The sequence below is a fragment of the Alosa pseudoharengus genome, unplaced genomic scaffold (genome assembly GCF_046254945.1).
Source record: "Alosa pseudoharengus isolate Yale_2024_CS ecotype anadromous, Long Island Sound unplaced genomic scaffold, YU_APseudo_1.1 YU_APseudo_1.1_scf_78, whole genome shotgun sequence".
In the NCBI taxonomy this organism is placed as follows: Eukaryota; Metazoa; Chordata; class Actinopteri; order Clupeiformes; family Clupeidae; genus Alosa; species Alosa pseudoharengus.
Genome location: NW_027468868.1, coordinates 20,001 through 35,000, shown reverse-complemented (window position 1 = coordinate 35,000; position 15,000 = coordinate 20,001). Strand labels below are relative to the sequence as shown.

General features: G+C 46.9%; 1 long non-coding RNA gene across 1 annotated transcript in view; it reads right to left on the bottom strand.

The window, feature by feature from the left end:
* Positions 1–14,797: 14,797 nt before the first annotated feature.
* The window catches only part of LOC143111255 (uncharacterized), a 10,816-nt gene continuing 10,613 nt past the window's right edge, over positions 14,798–15,000 (bottom strand). The window contains exon 2 of the long non-coding RNA XR_012984518.1: positions 14,798–15,000. This exon is cut by the window's right edge and continues 546 nt beyond it. This is a non-coding gene — a long non-coding RNA (uncharacterized LOC143111255).

Genomic DNA, 15,000 nt, shown 5'->3' with positions numbered 1-15,000 from the left:
TGAATATATCAGGATGCGCAAGCTGACACACCAAATCTCCAGGCAATGCAACAGCATAGCATCAGCTTCCCTGTGGCAGAGCCACACAAGAGACTATAATAGAGCCACACAAGAGACTATAATAGAGCCACACAAGAGACTATAATAGAGCCACACAATAGAGCCACACAAGAGACTATTATAGAGCCACACAAGAGACTATAATAGAGCCACACAAGAGACTATTATAGAGCCACACAAGAGACTATTATAGAGCCACACAAGAGACTATTATAGAGCCACACAAGAGACTATAATAGAGCCACACAAGAGACTATTATAGAGCCACACAAGAGACTATTATAAAGAGACTATTATAGAGCCACACAAGAGACTATTATAGAGCCACACAAGAGACTATAATAGAGCCACACAAGAGACTATTATAGAGCCACACAAGAGACTATTATAGAGCCACACAAGAGACTATTATAGAGCCACACAAGACCACACAAGAGACTATTATAGAGCCACACAAGAGACTATTATAGAGCCACACAAGAGACTATTATAGAGCCACACAAGAGACTATTATAGAGCCACACAAGAGACTATTATAGTTTCATTTCAAACTGTCAGACGTAGTCGCCCTTCTTTCTGAAGCCATCAGCCCAGAGGTGCCCAGAACTAATAGCTGTCACGTTTCTGTGGACTTGATTTCCCTTTTTCTTCTGAGAGTTTGTATCTCCAGCTCAAGAGCTCCTGCTCAGGACTCCTCCACCCAAAACTCTCTCCACAAACCAGAGACATATGCTCCTCTACACACACCTCTACACACACCTGCTCCTCTCTTCCCGCTTCTAAAGCCCCTGTGCTCTCCCCCCCCCCCTCTCTCTCTCTCTCTCTCTCCCCACCTCCCCCCATCTCTCTCTCTCTCTCCTCAGACAGACATTAGCACTCGGCGGTGACTGTGGCCTGGAGCAGAAGGCCTGGGGCTGAGACGCATCAGTGTGGAGTTCACATCTCCCTCCCCTCCCGCATCACCATGGATACAGAATCCTGTGAGCGAATAGAACGGAGGGCCAGACTTCAAAGGCGTGTCATGGATCACCTCGACGACCAGCTACTAAAAAGAGATAACGGGACTGAGCTAGCAGATTAAGAAATAATACAGTTTATATCAAGTGTCCTTAATTATTGTTCCTGATATCTGATTCATAAGCATAATAATACAGTTTATATCAAGTGTCCTTAATTAAGAAATAATACAGTTTATATCAAGTGTCCTTAATTATTGTTCCTGATATCTGATTCATAAGCATAATAATACAGTTTATATCAAGTGTCCTTAATTAAGAAATAATACAGTTTATATCAAGTGTCCTTAATTATTGTTCCTGATATCTGATTCATAAGCATAATACTCCAGTTTATATCAAGTGTCCTTAATTATTGTTCCTGATATCTGATTCATAAGCATAATAATACAGTTTATATCAAGTGTCCTTAATTAAGAAATAATACAGTTTATATCAAGTGTCCTTAATTATTGTTCCTGATATCTGATTCATAAGCATAATACTCCAGTTTATATCAAGTGTGCTTAATTATTGTTCCTGATATCTGATTCATAAGCATAATAATACAGTTTATATCAAGTGTCCTTAATTAAGAAATAATACAGTTTATATCAAGTGTCCTTAATTATTGTTCCTGATATCTGATTCATAAACATAATACTCCAGTTTATATCAAGTGTCCTTAATTATTGTTCCTGATATCTGATTCATAAGCATAATATACCAATTACATTAGCACATTGTTGTAAGATGTACTTGATATCAATGTTCGATTTATTTAATCATGTATTGTGTAACTTACTTATGAATGTTCCACTACAGGCACTTACTAGATTCTAGAAAGACACACAGATTTTCTCCCAGCATACACATGAAGCTTCGGAATAATCTGCAGCAGGTGTTTCTGTCTCCAGCTGTGTCCACTGACAGCCCCTCTGGGGGAGTAAAACTGCCCAATTAGCAAGAAACAGCCCAGGTATTTCCACTTAAGCGCTTTGCTTAATGAGCTGTGCGGATGGAGCGTTTACAGCGCAGCCACTAAATTCTGCCCACAGCATCAACAGTGGCTGCAGCAGGCATGCAGACATGCAGGCAGGCAGACAGATGTGGTGGAGCCTCCGTAGCCACAACCACATGGCTGTAAAACAGGCTCACTATGCAGATGACACGAGAGTTACAGGCTCACTATGCAGATGACACGAGAGTGTTACAGGCTCACTATGCAGATGACACGAGAGTTACAGGCTCACTATGCAGATGACACGAGAGTGTTACAGGCTCACTATGCAGATGACACGAGAGTTACAGGCTCACTATGCAGATGACACAAGAGTTACAGGCTCACTATGCAGATGACACGAGAGTTACAGGCTCACTATGCAGATGACACGAGTGTTACAGGCTCACTATGCAGATGACACGAGAGTTACAGGCTCACTATGCAGATGACGAGAGTGTTACAGGCTCACTATGCAGATGACACGAGAGTGTTACAGGGTAATTCTAAACAGTGGGTCATACAGGCTGAGGCAATGACATTTCAGGCCCTTTGAAAAGATTGTAGGGTTGAAGGAATATAACTGCTAATTCTTATTAGGTTGGTCATTAAGTTGTAAAGACGACCCCCTGGCAGCCCTCTAGCGTCCACCCCCCTCTACAGCACCTCTGCACACACTACGAGATGATTCATATCGGCCCCCTCTACAACACCTCTGCACACACTACGAGATGATTCATATCTGCACACACTACGAGATGATTCATATCGGCCCCCTCTACAGCACCTCTGCACACACTACGAGATGATTCATATCTGCACACACTACGAGATGATTCATATCGGCCCCCTCTACAGCACCTCTGCACACACTACGAGATGATTCATATCGACCCCCTCTACAGCACCTCTGCACACACTACGAGATGATTCATATCGACCCCCTCTACAGCACCTCTGCACACACTACGAGATGATTCATATCGACCGCTCTACAGCACCTCTGCACACACTACGAGATGATTCATATCGACCCCCTCTACAGCACCTCTGCACACACTACGAGATGATTCATATCGACCGCTCTACAGCACCTCTGCACACACTACGAGATGATTCATATCGGCCCCCTCTACAGCACCTCTGCACACACTACGAGATGATTCATATCGACCGCTCTACAGCACCTCTGCACACACTACGAGATGATTCATATCGGCCGCTCTACAGCACCTCTGCACACACTATGAGATGATTCATATCGGCCCCCTCTACAGCACCTCTGCACACACTACGAGATGATTCATATCGGCCGCTCTATGAGATGATTCATATCGACCCCCTCTACAGCACCTCTGCACACACTACGAGATGATTCATATCGGCCCCCTCTACAGCACCTCTGCACACACTATGAGATGATTCATATCGGCCCCCTCTACAGCACCTCTGCACACACTACGAGATGATTCATATCGACCCCCTCTACAGCACCTCTGCACACACTATGAGATGATTCATATCGGCCGCTCTACGAGATGATTCATATCGGCCGCTCTATGAGATGATTCATATCGGCCGCTCTATGAGATGATTCATATCGGCCGCTCTATGAGATGATTCATATCGGCCGCTCTATGAGATGATTCATATCGGCCGCTCTACGAGATGATTCATATCGGCCGCTCTACGAGATGATTCATATCGGCCGCTCTATGAGATGAGTGTGTGTGTGTGTATGTCGCTCTATGAGATGATTCATATCGGCCGCTCTATGAGATGATTCATATCGGCCGCTCTATGAGATGATTCATATCGGCCGCTCTACGAGATGATTCATATCGGCCGCTCTACGAGATGATTCATATCGGCCGCTCTATGAGATGAGTGTGTGTGTGTGTATGTCGCTCTATGAGATGATTCATATCGACCGCTCTATGAGATGATTCATATCGGCCGCTCTATGAGATGAGTGTGTGTGTGTGTATGTCGCTCTATGAGATGATTCATATCGGCCGCTCTATGAGATGATTCATATCGGCCGCTCTATGAGATGAGTGTGTGTGTGTGTATGTTGCTCTATGAGATGAGTGTGTGTGTGTTGCTCTATGAGATGAGTGTGTGTGTGTTGCTCTATGAGATGAGTGTGTGTGTGTATGTTGCTCTATGAGATAAGTGTGTGTATGTTGCTCTATGAGATGATTCATATCGGCCGCTCTATGAGATGATTCATATCGGCCGCTCTATGAGATGAGTGTGTGTGTGTGTATATTGCTCTATGAGATGATTCATATCGGCCGCTCTATGAGATGAGTGTGTGTGTGTGTGTGTGTGTGTGTGTATGTCACTCTATGAGATGAGTGTGAGTGTGTGTGTGTGTGTGTGTGTGTCACTCTATGAAATGAGTGTGTGTGTGTGTGTGTATGTCACTCTATGAGATGATTCTCTGCTGAGGAATCTGCATGGGCTCCTCTGGGAAAACGGAGCTAATTTGCTGACTGGGCTCAGAGGGACAGACGTGTGTGTGTGCAGACAAGACGAGCCAGGTGTGTGTGAGTGTGTGTGTAAGTGCTGTTGAAGATGGAGATGGGGGGGCGAGGATTTCATGCTCTTTCATTTGATCCTTGAGAAAAAACCATCATAAAAAGGAGACGTCTCTATCTCTCAGCGTGAAAGCTCCGTCATCTGCCTTTATTTCCACGTTCGGGGCCCCAGAAGCATCTTGGCTTCAAACGGCGGAGAAGTGGGACACCACTGTGCCCAAATTGGCGCACTATCACGCTACGCAGGCGGCTGAACGGCGTCCTCATGGAAGCCCGTTTTGTGGCGCTCGATGCTATGCACCCTCAAATTGGCTCTCTCCGGGACCCTCCTCTCGTGTGCAGATAAACACTAACGAGCTGCATCTCAGCACGGCCACGTTCGGGCCGGAGGAGAGGAATTAAGAGAGGTGAAAAGGAAAGACACAGAGGCTCCGGGCAGTTTCAGCTATAACAAGTCCTACAAGATGCATCTTCCCATACGATTCCTGTTTGAGTTTAAGAAGCTCGTCTAAAAAAAAACAACACCTGCCATCTCCAGTTTGAGTTTTCCAGATATTGCAAACTTTAAGAATACAAGAGATTAAAGATGCCCTCGCGTCAAAATCAAGTTTTATACGTTTCTACCCTGCTTACCCTGCTGCAGGGGTTTTATACGTTTCTACCCTGCTGCAGCGGCCATTGCAGGGGAACAGTGTGTAGAGAGAGGGCGGCCAAATAGACCCACATTCCCAGAATGAGGAAGATTCTAAGCCATTTTAAAGCCAAAGGATTTTTTCATAAAAGCAAAAGAAAAATTCAAAATGTATAGAGGAACAGAGAAAAGATTTAGAGATGTAATAAGCTGCTGGAGTCCTTCTTTCTTTAAAATGCTTCTCAGTTGCAGCTACAGGTGGCCCAAGGGTCATTCCTGGGACACCTTTCCAGCAACGTTTCTTCCCTGTAAGATACATCCCATAATATCCATGTCATGCGTGGCCTTTGTGGGCAGTCCGTTCCCAGGGTGCTTAGCTGCTGTTTGCTGTCAGGGTGTTACCTGACAGGACCATCCATCAGCTCCCCTCCACCCACCCACTGAAACCGCCGACATGGACCAACATGACCATGGCAGACCAGGGCCAGATCTGGCCACAAACATGGCGTCCACTGGGGGAGGAGCGAGGGACGTCCCTGGACGCCCTGATGATCCGCACGTCATGGAGGCAGTGAAGCCAACGAGGTCCACCAGCTCCCTCAGATCGTCCGTCTCCGATCGTCCGCCTCCGTCCACTGTCGGCCCACGTAAGGATCAAAAGGAAAACCGTCGGCATCGATTTTACTGCAAATGTCCGCAGATGAAATATAGTTCTAGTGTCGGAGCCTGCAGAAGAGATCGACCCGTGGGGCCCACACACACACACACACACACACACTGACCACCCCCGAGCCTTCTCGTCTGCTCCCCCAGAGATAAACGGATCAATTACCAAATCATTTGTCCATTATTCTACGCCTCGGCCAGGGCACAAGACACTGGGGAATGACAACCCCCTCACCCCTTCACCGCCCGCTACACACACACACACACACACACACACACACACACACACACTGCAGAGGGTCTTCAGTCATGCATGTCCAACAGATGGAGAAGTAAAGGAGAAGCATCTGTGATCCTCTGATGAGACTGTGTGTGTGTGTGTGTGTGTGTGTCATCACTCCTGTTTTCATCTGTGATCCTCTGTTATAAAACAATCACTTCTGATGAAAGTGTGTGTGTGTGTGTTTTGTCACTTCTGTTTTCATCTGTGATCCTCTGTTATAAAACAATCACTTATAATGAGAGTGTGTGTGTGTGTGTGTGTGTGTGTGTCATCACTCCTGTTTTCATCTGTGATCCTCTGTTATAAAGCAATCACTTATAATGAGAGAGTGTGTGTGTGTGTGTGTGTGTGTGTGTCATCACTCCTGTTTTCATCTGTGATCCTCTGTTATAAAGCAATCACTTATAATGAGAGTGTGTGTGTGTGTGTGTGTGTTTTCATCTGTGATCCTCTGTTATAAAGCAACCACTTCTGATGAGAGTGTGTGTGCGTGTGTGTGTGTGTCATCGCTCCTGTGATACTCTGTTATAACTATCCCTAAGTGTTGCTATGAACCAGGCAAGTCAATAAGGAATGTTACAATGCTGTAACTCAGATCCTACAGCCAATGGGGCATATGATGCTGTTGGTGGGGCATATGATGCTGTTGGTGGGGCATATTATGCTGTTGGTGGGGCATATTATGCTGTTGGTGGGGCATATGGGGCATATGATGCTGTTGGTGGGGCATTTGGGGCATATGATGCTGTTGGTGGGGCATACTGTATGATGAAATGAGGTGCAGATGTGCATCTCAGCAGCTGACAGATGGTGCTTTTCTCAGACTGCGTTTAAAGGGAGATGTGGGGGTGGCCCTCTGTCTAGCGTCTTTCCCAGACCTAACTAATCAATAAGGCACAAACGAGCCTGGCGTTCGGCTTTGGCTTGCGTGGGAGGTAGAGGCTGCAGCGGCTAGTTAGTCCTGCTCACGCTCCTAAACATCCCCTCGGTGATCAATAGAGCTCCTCGCCCACTGAGCCCTGGGGTATTCCTCGTAAGAGTGGATTAGCGGGAGAGCTACACATACCTACTCACCCTGCAACAGATGCAGCTCTATGAGATTAGATTTTGCTGTGTCTGTATGTCAGCAAGTCATTCACTTCTCCCGACATAATCACATAAATAAAAACAGACTAAAAGATTAAACCTTGACATCGTAAAGTCACAAGTGAGAGCTGAAGTTTCACTTATCAGAACTTTAGGCGCCATAAGCCACGTGAACATACAAATTTCACACCATCTCTAGCCACACGGACATAAAAACCTCCTTCACATCATCTTTAGCCACACGGACATAAAAACCTCCTTCACATCATCTTTAGCCACACGGACATAAAAACCTCCTTCACATCTTCTTTAGGTGACATGAGGCACATGGAAAATGATTTACATGAGCAGACGCTTAACGAATCAACCGCTCTTAATCCAATATGAGTTTAATCACATTCATATAAAGTCCATCTTCCCTCATCAACGTTAAGCCGTAGTGATCTTGAGTGAGTGTACGGCTTCACAAAGTGACAGCGGTGATGCTGCAGCTGAACTGAACAGCTTGTATTAGTCGTAAGCACGCGTTTGAGTTCCTCGGCTCAAATCGGCTCATTTGAGCATTTGAGGTAGCCAGGGCTATTGCTGCTGTGCTATACTGTGGCCAGTGAGTCTCCTATGGAGTCAGTGAAAGGCTAGCCAGACGAGGCGCGGCGAGGCTAGCGCAGTAAGCTGCTTAGCTGCGATCCCCACAGTGTTTAAATGGCACTTTTTGGACTTGCAGGCGAGGCAGCATGACAGTCAAATACTCTCACTGCCTCTCTCACTCACTCCGTCACACACACACTCACACACACTCACACACACACAGTCATAGCACGTGTGTCGGTGAGAAAGCAGTGGCGAGATGCGATCGCTGGATTTCTTGAGACGCTCATCGCCGTGGTGATTATGATGATCGTTAATCACACAGCTGGTAGGTCAGCGTAATCAGAGCAGTTTTAGTGTCACACTCCTGCACACACACACACACTCCTGCACACACACACACACACACACTCCTGCACACACACACACACTCCTGCACACACACACACACACTCCTGCACACACACACACACTCCTGCACACACACACACACACACTCCTGCACACACACACACACTCCTGCACACACACACACACACACACTCCTGCACACACACACACACACACTCCTGCACACACACACACACACACGCACACACTCCTGCACACACACACACACACACACACACACTCCTGCACACACACACACTCCTGCACACACACACACACACTCCTGCACACACACACACACTCCTGCACACACACACACACACCTGCACACACACGCACACACTCCTGCACACACACACACACACTCCTGCACACACACACACTCCTGCACACACACACACACAAACACACTCCTGCACACACACACACACTCCTGCACACACACACACACACACACACTCCTGCACACACACACACACACACTCCTGCACACACACACACACTCCTGCACGCACACACACTCCTGCACACACACACACACACACTCCTGCACACACAAACACTGCTGCACACACTCACTCCTGCACAAAAACACTCACTCCTGCACACACACACACTCCTGCACACACACACACTCCTGCACACACACACACTCCTGCACACACACACACACACACTCCTGCACACACACACACTCCTGCACACACACACACACACTCCTGCACACACACACTCCTGCACACACACACACACACTCCTGCACACACACACTCCTGCACACACACACACACTCACTCCTGCACACACACACACGCTTCCTCCACTCTTACACAATGAAGTGGCCCCTACTTACCCTCCAGCAACCCCCCCAACACACCGACTCCATCTCACACATTTGGCCACTCCCTCCGTTCCCAGAATCCCTCAAGGGATCAGCGTGGAAAGGGCAGAGGGCTGATGTGTGTGTGTGTGTGTGTGTTTGTGTGTGTGTGTGTGTGAGGGGGGGCAGCTTTGGGTGGGAGAGTTGCTCTTCTTAGCACTTTGGAGGAATGAAATTGTGTAAATCCAATGAACACAAAGCCCACCTTCCATAACAATGACCATATGGCCCACCTTCCACAACAATCTCACAACCACCTGAAATGACTCGGGGTCAGCACCATCTCCACACACACTCACACACACTCACACTTCTGGGATTGAAAGCCTTCCTGTGGCTCTGCTCTGCTCCCTGAAGGTCACCGATAGCATCAGAGGCAGCTGGAGTTGGAGAAGGGAGAGCAGAGTGGAGCGCAAATGACATTCTCTTCCTCCATCTCTCTCTCTCTTCCTCCATCTCTCTCTCTCTTCCTCCATCTCTCTCACTCTTCCTCCATCTCTCTCTCTCTTCCTCCATCTCTCTCTCTCTTCCTCCATCTCTCTCACTCTTCCTCCATCTCTCTCTCTCTTCCTCCATCTCTCTCACTCTTCCTCCATCTCTCTCTCTCTTCCTCCATCTCTCTCACTCTTCCTCCATCTCTCTCTCTCTTCCTCCATCTCTCTTTCTTCCTCCATCTCTCTCTCTCTTCCTCCATCTCTCTCTCTCTTCCTCCATCTCTCTCTCTCTTCCTCCATCTCTCTCACTCTTCCTCCATCTCTCTCTCTCTTCCTCCATTTCTCTCTTCCTCCTCTCTCTCACCCTCCTTCCTTCTCTCTCTCTTTCTCCACTCGACTCAATTCCGTTATTCCAGAGACGTCACCTTCCCCCGTGCCGCACCAGCACACTCAGATTCACACACACACACACACTCAGACATACACACACGCACACACTCAGACATACACACACACACACACTCAGATTCACACACACACACACACACACTGAGACACACACACACACACACACACACACAGTCAGACATACACACACACGCACACACTCAGACATACACACACACACACTGAGACACACACACACACACTCAGACACATACACACACAGTCAGACAGACACACACTCAGACACACACACACACAGTCAGACAGACACACACTCAGACACACACCCACACACTCAGACATACACACACGCACACACTGACACACACACACACACTCAGACATACACACACGCATACACCCACACACTGACACACACTCAGACACACACACACACAGTCAGACAGACACACACTCAGACACACACCCACACACACCCACACACACACACACACACACACCCACACACACACACACACACTCACACACACCCACACACACCCACACACACACACAGACACACGCACACACACACACACACACACCCACACACACACACAGACACACGCACACACACACACACACACCCACACACACACACACTCACACACACACACACACACACACACACACACACACACACACACACACACACACACACACACACACACACACACAGATTCCTGCTGCCGCTGCACTCTTCTTTATCCCCATGTCAATGCAAATTGGAATGACCACCTTGGGGTTCTCGTGTTGGTGTGTGGGAACCGGAGAGTGGGAACATGGTGCAGCAGCTGTTCCACTGATGGAATCAGAACCCAGTCAATGGACGCTTGGCACTTTGAAGTTTTTATTCTCATTCTGACGTGCAACACAGAACCGTGGACATGAGACACCAATATGCAATCAAAGTCCTAATGAGTACACAAGAGTGTGTGTGTGTGTGTGTCAGTGTGTGTGTGAGAGACTGTGTGTGTGTGTGTGTGTGTGTGAGGAGACAAAAAGCAATGAACAGAATGTGCTGAAACCGTAGTTCCCGTAAGACGGTCGTCCTTGTACTGATTTTCAGATCCAGCTACACAGTTGAAGTGTGCAATTTGGGAGGAATTGGGTCAACATTACTGTGTGTGTGTGTGAGTGAGAGTGTATGTCTGTGCGTGTGTGTGAGCTGGAGAGTGTGTTTATGTGATGAAGAGAGTGTATGTCTGTGTGTTTGTGTGTGAGTGAGAGAGACAGACAGAGAGTGTGTGTGTGTGTGTTTATGTGATGAGAGTGTATGTTTGTGCATTTGTGTGTTCTAGCCTTCTCTGTCGAATCAGTGGAGCCACTCAGAATAAAACAAGCCACTTCAAAGGCTCTGTGAGAGCTGGAGAGGAGTGTGGTGTCGCCGATGCCACTCACACACACACACACACACACACACACAGTCTCTCACACACACACATACACAATCTCACACACAGTCTCTCACGCACGAAAACACACGCACACACACACAGACAGTCTCTCACACACACACAATCTCACAGTCTCTCACGCACGGACACATGCACACAAACATACACACACACACACAGTCTCTAATGCGCGCACACACACATAGGCGCACACACACACACTCAGTCGCACGCACACACACGCGCACACACACACACACAGTCTCTCACACACACACACACGCGCACACACACACTGTCCTCTTAAGACAGGGCCACTGGAGCTCTCTGATCTGTTGCAAATGAGTGGAATCAGATACACATCGACACAGCCCGAACCTCCTCTCCCTAGCACACACTCTCCAGCACACACACACAGTCTCTTTCTCACACACACACACTCTCCAGCACACACAGTCTCTCTCTCACACACATACACAGTCTCTCTCTTTTACACACACACGCACACAGTCTCTCTCTTTCTCACACACACAGTCTAGCTCACACACACACTCTCCAGCACAAAGCTGAAACCCTCAAAAAAGACATAAAAAAGAAGAGAGAATTCTAAACAATGACTGGACGAAGGTTGAACACTCCCACAGTCCAAACACACACACACACACACAGCGTAATTAAAAGGGTCCCTTCAGCCCCTGGCCAGCTCCCTAAAACACAAGCGGCATCACTTCAGATCTCATTCCGGCGCACTAATCCAGTCACTAACCGATTGGTCTGCTGCAGCTCAACCTTGTTGCTGGAAGTTAGCCTACAGGGACTATTTTCAGCTGCTGCATGATATCAAAGTGCTGCTGTGCCCATGGTGTTCCTTGATTATTACGCTGGAATGAGAGTAGAGTTCCATGTCAAATCAGCCTAGAAAATCACCACGTTTCATTTTCCGTTGGTCTAATTACACTTTCTAACTTGAGAGGAGACAAGTTTTAAACAGGAAAATTACCGGATATATTAGTCACTTTTAAACGTGATGCTAGCAGGCGAGATGCTAATGGTCTAATTCAATTCAATGATCTATGCTAGGCTGGAGCTAAAGTGGAATCGCCAGACTCAGAGAACGGCTGGATGACCTGGAGACAAGTAAAAATCAATTGTTTAACTCTTGGAAATGGAAAATGAGTGTAATCCCCCAAATGGTGGAATATCCCTTTAATGAGTGAGAATGAAAGTTATGCTGTATTTATGGCAAACAAAATTCCACGATGTCTCCCGCGAGTCACGTCAGGCAGACTGTAGCCGGTCTGTCCAGGATGAGCTGCCCTCTGTTGTAGCTCCTCCCTCTGAAGATCACGTTTACATAGAAAGTCAGCCAAAGTCAGACGCAGTTCATCTCAAACGAGCCTAATGTGTCCACCGCTGACTGCATCATGGGTAATGTGTCCACTGCTGACTGCATCATGGGTAATGTGTCCACTGCTGAGTGCATCATGGGTAATGTGTCCACTGCTGACTGCATCATGGGTAATGTGTCCACCGCTGACTGCATCATGGGTAATGTGTCCACTGCTGACTGCATCATGGGTAATGTGTCCACCGCTGACTGCATCATGGGTAATGTGTCCACCGCTGACTGCATCATGGGTAATGTGTCCTGACTGCATCATGGGTAGTAGGCGAGTTCGACTTGCGGCAGATCTGTGCAGATCTGACTTGATGTGATGCATGCTGGGTTGAACACAATGCATACTGGGATGGACGCAATGCTTGCTGGTTAGAAATTCTGTCCGACTTCTGTCAGCCAGGGAGGGACTTACCACCGTGACACCATGTCACATGGCCTTAAAATATTGCGGGAGTCTTAGCCTGCAGACAGATCTTGCAGTTGCCTTCCACGAGCTGAAACACGCCCTCATGACGTCAGTTCAAAGACGTGATAGGGCCATTTGGGAGGAATGTCCTCATGACCATTTTGACGGGAGTCTCATGCTGCTTCCTTATTTTGGAATATGCGAAAATAAACAGAAATCGAAGGGATACCTTCTTATACGTGATTTCTGCAACAATGGTAGGCTAGCCTACTGAAAACGTTTGGATATTCTGTTATTTTCTGCTGTTGGCTAAATAGATAGACACACATATAGGGGAAACACTTGATATTGAATTGATGTGCTACAATGCAGGCCTGTTAACTGTATGACAACAGTGGTTTATTTAAACTACATCATAAGAATTTATTTCGTCAGTCATCATGCTCATTTTAATGAGTAAGAATGAAAGTTCTGCTGTGTTTATTGCAAACAAAATTCCGCGATATCTCCCGCGAGTCACGTCAGGCAGACTGTAGCCTGTCTGTCCGGGATGAGCTGCCCTCTGTTGTAACTCCTCCCGGCTAGCCTCTGAAGATCACGTTTACGTAGAGAGCCAGACCAAGTCAGACTCAGTCGAACTCGCCTAATGTGTCCACTGCTAACTGCATCATGGGTAATAGGCTCGTTCGAGATGAACTGCGTCTGACATTTTGCTGACTTTCTACGTCCACAGTCGGCTGGGTGGAAGGAAAACATCAAAACCTCAACATTTCCATAAACCAGCAGATATGTGGAGTTGGGACTTTATCTTAGTCACAAACACAACTTTTAATGTCTCCCACACACACTATAGAGCAGCGGTTCCCAAACTTTTCCCCCCGCGTACCACCGCCTACATTCCGACTCGGCTCGCGTACCCCCACCATCCAACACATAAACACATAAAAACGTAACGCATTCTATAACCCCCCCCACCCTTGACAATATTTGTCCGTTTCCCGGTTTTAGGTGCGTGCATTTGGTCAGTTAAAAAGTTATGAAAATTAGCCTGCATAGTAACTACATCCACATACAATATCTTATAATAGGCCTACAAGAACGCATGACAAGGATGTATTCGTTTGGACAACATTAGGCTATACAGCCTAGAAAGGCTAAACTTAGGCTACCTTTAGTTTGTTAAATGTAAAGCCTAGCTTAATGTTACCTTTCTTGCCCATCTGAAATAACTCCTAGCTTTGCTCCTTCCCTCCTTTCTGTTTTTGTTGTTTTCAAAAACCTGTTATATCCGCAAAACTTTCCCCCCACGGACCATCCAACGCATACAGAGTTTATAAATGATATCCTTTCATTTCATGTTTCCATATCATTATGACCTGATTCGAAAGTATGTATTTATTCATGAATTAATTACAAAAGATTTAAAATTTTCATTTTACACCTGTCCGCCATAGCCCATTTCATCTCGCGTACCTCCTAGAAGCACCTCGCGTACCACCGGGGGTACGTGTACCACAGTTTGGGAATCCCTGCTATAGAGTATATATGGCAAACAACTTTTAATGTCTCCCACACACACACCATAGAGTATATATGGCAAACACAAACTTTAATGACCTGTCTCACACACACACACACACCATAGAGTATATATGGCAAACACAAACTTTAATGACCTGTCTCACACACACACACACACCATAGAGTATATATGGCAAACACAAAACTTTAATGACCTGTCTCACACACACACACACACCATAGAGTATATATGGCAAACACAAACTTTAATGAC